The sequence below is a fragment of the Curcuma longa genome, chromosome 15 (genome assembly GCF_044706935.1).
Source record: "Curcuma longa cultivar G26 ecotype Majalengka, Jawa Barat chromosome 15, ITB_CL_G26_1.1, whole genome shotgun sequence".
Taxonomy (NCBI): Eukaryota; Viridiplantae; Streptophyta; class Magnoliopsida; order Zingiberales; family Zingiberaceae; genus Curcuma; species Curcuma longa.
In genome coordinates, this window is record NC_133875.1 from 433,902 (window position 1) to 441,425 (window position 7,524).

The 7,524-nt window shown below is 36.7% G+C and overlaps 1 pseudogene; it reads left to right on the top strand.

The window, feature by feature from the left end:
- Positions 1-458: 458 nt before the first annotated feature.
- Positions 459-7,524, top strand: part of LOC141846461 (uncharacterized) — a 21,127-nt pseudogene continuing 14,061 nt past the window's right edge.

Sequence of the window (7,524 nt, forward strand, 5' to 3'; positions counted from 1 at the left end):
AACATCTTGTGCATTATGCACAACAAGTTACTTAAAAATTATATGTATAATAGCATATTGTATTAGATTATTATAGAAGAAAAGTTTAAGAAACATTACTCAAATGCCCCCAATATGGAGCTATCATATTTTTCCCTAGGATTAAATATATAATTTCGTGTAATTTCATGACCAAATATTACGAAAACATAAAATTATAAAATTCACAACAAAGATATTAGAAATTAGAAATATTTAAAAGAGATGTACTTAACTCCCCGTGAGAGGTATGATCATCAACCAATGCCACAACTTTTGGTACCATTTTTCTTATAAAAGTTAAGGCATCATGGCCCCCCAGCCCACGTACATTCAAAACTATTAATATATATTAATATTAGTAATATAATCATAAAAACTGGGAGAAAAAACTGGGAGAGGGACTGAGGGACGCTTGCGACGGACGGAGGAAGACGATGATGCATCTGAGCGAGAACGAGGGCATCGAGGGGAACACCTTCGCGGTGACGGGTGGGCAGGGCTTCGTCGGGGCGGCCCTCTGCCTTGAGCTCGCCCGCCGCGGTGCCGCCGAGGTCTGATCCCTCGACCTCCGTGGCTCCTCCCCGTGGTCCGTCGATCTCCGTAATGCTCGCGTACGCTGCATACAAGGTTCAATTTTTTTCTCTCGCTCTTACTTTCTGCCTCTCGATTCGCGCTTTTTGCAGTTGTTAAATTCTCTCCGTTCTCTTTAGTTTAACTTGCATATCATCCTGTAGCCAGTTTTATAGAAATTGATGGTAGCAATAGCCAATAGAGAGGTCGACTTATTTACTTCCTCAGGGTCGGGGCATTGAGTTCTGAATTATGATCTTTCATCTAGTCCAACATGGAGTTTTTATCGGAACAACGAATTCTAAATCTGATTTTGTTTCGAAAGTAATGAAATGGCATCAGTATTCCATTTTCGTTTTTAATTGTCATGAAAGGGCAGCAGGTAAACCTAAATAATAGGTTAGGCAAAATAAGAATTTATATCTCAGTTCCCAAGAGCTGCTCTTGGCACTGGCCTATGCTGTTTCGATGCTACAGGGATGACCGTGGAAGCACATGAATGAATACTAAAGTACCTGAATTTTTTCAAGGGATGTGAATAAGAAAAAAGATGTTGAAAAGTTTTGCGGGTGCGAATTGTGTTTTCCATCTCGCTTCATATGGAATGTCTGGGAAAGAAATGCTCCAAGCTGGGCGCACTGATGAAGTTAACATAAATGGAACCTGCAACATACTGGACGTATGCCATGAGTTTGGTATCAAGAGGCTAGTCTATGTCAGTACATACAATGTTATATTTGGAGGAAAAGAGATTGTGAATGGGAATGAATCATTACCATATTTTCCACTTGATGAGCATGTTGATCCATATGGTCGAAGTAAATCTATAGCAGAACAGCTAGTTCTTAAAGTAATGGGCGCCCCTCCAAGTAAGCTTTTGAACAAAATCTCATGTTTCTGCTATTGTATGATAAACTGTTGTTCATTAGAAACTATTAAAGCAATCATAATCTTGTATAGAAAGACACATTTTAGGCAAAGATCTTGTTCTTATAATTGAAGGAAAAATACAATGAATAACTCTAGGATGACCAAATCAAGTTGAATCTTAATGTGGTAGTTGAGTCAATCCTAGGTTCAGTTAATGCTTATGATGGTTGTGTTTTGATTATTTAACACTTATAAATGACTTTACATGCAGCCAATTTGTGCTGAGGTAATTGCTCTAGGCATATGCTATGTGGGTGGATAAGTGGATGCATATGAGATCATATTAATGAAATTTATCTAACATTAAATACACATGTAAACTTAGCTTCTAACAATCAGATTATTGATTCAATAAAATTTCTATTTTCCTTTTTTATTGATAACATATTTTTTATTCAAGGAATCAGTTATCCTTCTCATTTCCTTTTACTTTGCACATGGATAAGTGGATGTATAGCACAAAGTAGTAATCTAATTCCATTGAATTGTATGTAATGATTATATTATGCTATATTAGGTTTTTGTGCTAAGGATTATAAATGTTAATTTAGTTATTCTTTATTTTTTTATAATTATTTAATTGATTAAGGTTGTACTTAGGTCCTTGATATGTATCTATGGGCAATTTTTGGGTTCAAATGAGTATATCGTTTTCATTATATGGCCCCCCAAATATGAAATCCTGGATCCGCCCCTGATTGTATTAGATTATTATAGAAGAAAAGTTTAAGAAACATTACTCAAATGTCCCCAATATGGAGCTATCATATTTTCCCCTAGGATTAAATATATAATTTTGTGTAATTTCATGACCAAATATTACGAAAACATAAAATTATAAAATTGACAACAAAGATATTACAAATTAGAAATATTTAAAAGAGATGTACTTAACTCCCCGTGAGAGGTATGATCATGATCAACCAATGCCACAACTTTTGGTACCATTTTTCTTATAAAAGTTAAGGCAAAATGCACGCATTCTATGGGAGCTTTAGTCATGCTAGTGCTCATTCGAGTCAACCAAGTAGAGTGTCGACCATTAAACTTTATATTATGATAATAAAGGGCAACTCAATGCATGAAGATTTCATCAATAAAGATCTCAGAAAATAATCTATTATATACAATTTTATCCTATATTGCAGGCAATAATTTTCATTACCTAGCTTCTTTTGATACTTTAAACTTAGATATATTAAATTAATGAAAAAAAAACATGCGTCAATGTATTGTTGGAGTAATTATGTTTCAAGTGATCAAGTTCAACTAAGTTATTAAGTGAATTTTATATGGATGGTTTTGATGTGGTGCTAGAGTGTTTACGTTAGACTTAGTTTAATTTACTTTAATAAGTGGCAAGTGTGCATAGGAATTTGATGAGGAACTTCTTGAAAATAGAAGATGTCTAAATAGATCAAGGGTTAATTAGATACTTGATACTTGATAAATAAGAAATCTAAGTGGATGAAAATTAATTTGATATTTGACAAAGGAAAACAAGTATAAAATACATGAAAGAAATTCAAGATGTGCTTAGTAAATGAAGATCTCCAACAAGTATTGACGGAAGTCTAAAGGGTGTTTAGAAAATAAAAAAAAATACCCAAAGGTGAGGACTCCTTAAAAGTTGAAGAAAACTTGAAGGTTAGGACTCCTTGTAAGTTGAAAAGGACCTAGAGTAGGACCTTCGACAGAATGATTGTGGATTAGGTAGCTCATGATTTGACAAGTGTCAAGTAGATGTACGCATGAAGAGGATGTTGGTTTGAATGCTTAGAGACTTAGATTGAGAATAACTTGAGGGTGAGGAGTATTGTTGGCATAAAGATATGTGAGATGAGAGATTAAGAGTGAATGTGATTTTGGATTTTAGGTAGATTTTATACTTAACGGTACTCAACCAACGAAATAGTGTCCTAGATCAAAGTCAACAAATAAGCTCAAACTCGAACAGATTCAATAAATTAAAGGGTAATTCAGATGATTGAATAGTTGAGTCAACTTAGTAGTCGATTATAGATGATTTACTTCTAGCATAAATATTTAGTTTTGACTTGACTCACTAAAATATAATTATTCAACTAAAGTTTCTTTAGTAGACTGATTGGATTTTACTTAACCGAAATAATCTTTAGTTACTTAGGATTGTCTTTTACAATGTAAGATTTGTAGTCATCAATTTATTGAAATGAATCGACTAAATAGAGATTGAGTTGACTAAAACACACTCATCTAACAAAAAGGCCACAAAGTTATCCAATTGTATCGACTAATTAAAAATATGTCAAGTCAACTAAAAACAAAGGTTTAAGATGAAAAATTCAATGCTTATCCAATTGAGTTGACTAATGTTAGTTGGAGTTGATATATAAAGATTTAAGTTGATTGGAAAGACTTTGAGTCGGAGGGAAGAAGAAATAGTTGTTATAGATAAGTTTCTAGATTCGATATTTTAGTTAACTAAGGGACAATTGAGGCTACTAAAATCATCCAGACTCCACCTTGAAATAGATCAATCATATATATAATTCATATTCAACTGCATGCTCTAAATCTTGACTCTCTAATTAGTTTTTCATGCTTAGAGGTGCTCTTGATGACCTATAAAGAGATTCTTCTCTTGAAAGGTTCAATTTTCTCTTGTTATTATTTTTCTCTTGCACCTTAATTACTATTCTCTTGTAAGGAGAACAATAAGAATTTTTGTATAAGTTTTATCTACCTCTTGGAATGAGACTTTTTCTATTATAGGGGACTTCTAAGTGCGTCACCTAACAAGTTAGAAGGTTGTGGAGTAGGACTTAGGGGGTTAAACCACCATATTATATCCTTGTATTGGCATTATTATTTTTTTAGGGTATGTTTATCTATATCTTATTTCTATTTTACATTAGTTGATAATCAAGCTAATATATCATATGCCTTGAAATTGCAAGGATAAAATGTTGATTATGTTGGGATCGTCCCGGTGCAATGCGCGTGTTTACACGTTTCAGAAATGTGTGCAGCAGAAATAAAATAATAATTAACAACTAGTTATCACATAACACACGCATACATAAGCAGGAAATAATATGTACAAGGCATGACAGGAATTTAAAATTTTCTGAATAATAAATTATTCTAAATCGTACATCGCGGATGACGTTTAAACGGTATTGAATCAATTGAGCAGTCCTCGTTGGAGTTCCACCTCTACTGGTGATCCACGCCAAGCTCCCGTCTGGACGGCTTCAGAAGCCACGAGTCACGTCATCATCTTCGGTACTAGCCGATGATCGATGACGACCGAATCGAGAGAAGTCTTATTCCGAGAACTACGCAACAACATGTGTCGCGATCGTTTCGGGACTTTCTAACTATCACCGAAAATCATATTCCTGGTATAGTTTTCGGTAGTCAATCATTGACCACCGATTTAGAATAAATCGATCGGAACCTTTCTGACGATGATGGAACGTTCTCCGGAAACTTCATAAGTTTCCGCGAACAACGTTCATTACATGGCCGAACAAAACGAGATTTCTCCTCCTCTCCCATACAACCACATAATGCAATTTCTCCCATACAACCACATATACTATTTCTCTCCTCAATTAAGCGGCCAAAATAGACATGGCACGAACACTCCTCTCCCATACGGCTAGCGATGGCGGAGCTAACAAGAGAGGGCAATCAACAGCGGCAGTGAAGAAAAATCAAAATTGGGAGAAATCTGATCTCTCCATCGTGAAGCGCGACCTAGGGTTTCTTCTTCATCCTCCCCACGCGGCTGGGGCAATTGGCTGCAGCGGCGTTGCCCCCTTCACAGTGATATAAACAGGGACGACACTGCGAGGTGAGGGGGAAGAAGAAGGGAGAGGCACTCTCGGTGCTTTTGAGCTAAGGTTCCATGCGCCCACGCTTGCTTCTCCAGCGGTTGGTGGGCAGCGGAGTTGAAGAAGATCCACAGTGCTGAAATCGTGATTGGAGGAAGGAGGAGGATGGCTGTTAGGGTTTTTGGCTTCCTATCCTTCGGTCGGCGACAACAACACTCCACGAGAAGATGAGCGTCGGCGCCTTAGGGTTTCCATCAAGCCTAAATCGCTATCACCCCTCGCCCACAAGAGGAGGAAGACAAACTTATAAAATCGTGATTCCTCCCTTGAGAAGCTACAGTGCGGCTTGGGCGGGGAAAGAAAAAACCCAAAGGAAAACCAAGAAAACCCTAAACCGGGTTTATCAGCGGTAGCCAACCGAATCGGGTTCATCTTTGGTTCCCTTGGTTCCCTTGGTTCACTAACCAAACGAACTCTGATTTGACCCAAACAAGTTTTGTTCGATTCGTCTTCACAAGATGAACCTCCTCATCGCATCCGTTCTGTCAAAATATCTTCCATTATGAACCAAACTAAGTTGGTTCAATTTTGGTTCACTAACCAAACGACCTCTGATTTGAATAAAATCAATTTCGTTCATTTCATCTTTGTAAGACGAGTTCTATCATTTTATCCATTGTCTGGTCCAACCAGATTTTATCTCTCTCATTTTGAGAATCTAATTTTTAAACTCGTTTTAAGTCCTTCGGAGAACTTGTTGTGTGTGTGACCCAATAAGTTTCCGATTATATTGGTCGTCCGTAATTAACCGTTAATTATGGAACGATCATGAGTGACACCTAATAGTACATCATTATCCCTAATTGATCAGAAAATTAACGATTGATTCCAGAACATTTTCCAAATCTTTCAGCATCTACATTGAATCATGTCTCGTTCCTTTCACCGTCTTATACCCGCTTGGTTCAGGACATGGTCTATATGTCTGTCCCCACTAGGCTGACTACATCACACCTAGCCCAAGCTGTTTTCTTGTCCTGTGGATTCAAATTACTTGTACATGTATCCAAGAGTACCGTACTCTTGACATATAATGCTTTGGCCAAAGACTTTTAGTAACAATCCTAACAAACGGGCGCATGATATACGTCTCATTTTTCAAGGAGCGGTGAATTCTCTATACCCAATCATCTCGGGTCCACATCTACTCGGAGATACTTGCTTAAGATGTCAAAGTATAAGCTTCCATGACCAAGATGACTTGAATACCACAAGTCAAAGGAAATTTGTACATAAGATGCACTTGAGATCTTCATTAACATATGTATCAAACCATATGATGTCTCAAAGAAGGTCACTCAAATGAACTGGTTACCTTTAACCAGCATCCACATTTAACTCTCAACATCTAATGTCGACAACAGTGAGATCAGCTGCTTGGCTAATCAAGGAGTTCAAAACGTGTTAGTCTCGATAGAATCGATGACGTCCGTACTCATCAATTCCTTGACTAGGGATAATTTCAATACGTTCATAATTACACGTGTAGAGATGCTCACTAGTTGTGATCTAATCACAAATTCTCTCACGCTATGAATCATATTGTGGACATTCAATATTTGAGTTTAAGATTCAATCAAACACATATGGAATGTGTACTCAAACAGTGAATTGCTATTTATCCAATAAATAGTATAACCATAAGATGATTACCTTAGGACACCTCTCAAATCTAACAGACTCTCACTTGGCCTAAGGCCAATCCCTCATGTATCCAATATCAAGCGCCCTTATTTGTTCCTCAAAATTACTTTGAGGTAGAGGTTAAAGGATTCGCAAGGCTCCATTCGGTGGGATTCTTCTCGAATTGTATTTATCCTCTACCGATGATCTTTCTGATCTATTGATTTCACCAAAACGCGTGTTTGGATTGATAGTGAGACCTAGGTTCCATCGCGTATGCGATTACTCCATTGTTGTCGCAGTAAGCAAGTAACGCTTCAACAATGGTTGGAACCATTCTAAGTTCAGAAATAAACTTCCTGATCTAAACTGTTTTGTTTGCTACTTCACAAGCTGCAATGTTGTCTTATTTAAAATATTTCCAACTTATTGCACTATAATTTAAAATGAATAGGTATCCAGACTGAGACTCAGAAATATACTGGCCTATCTGGTAGCT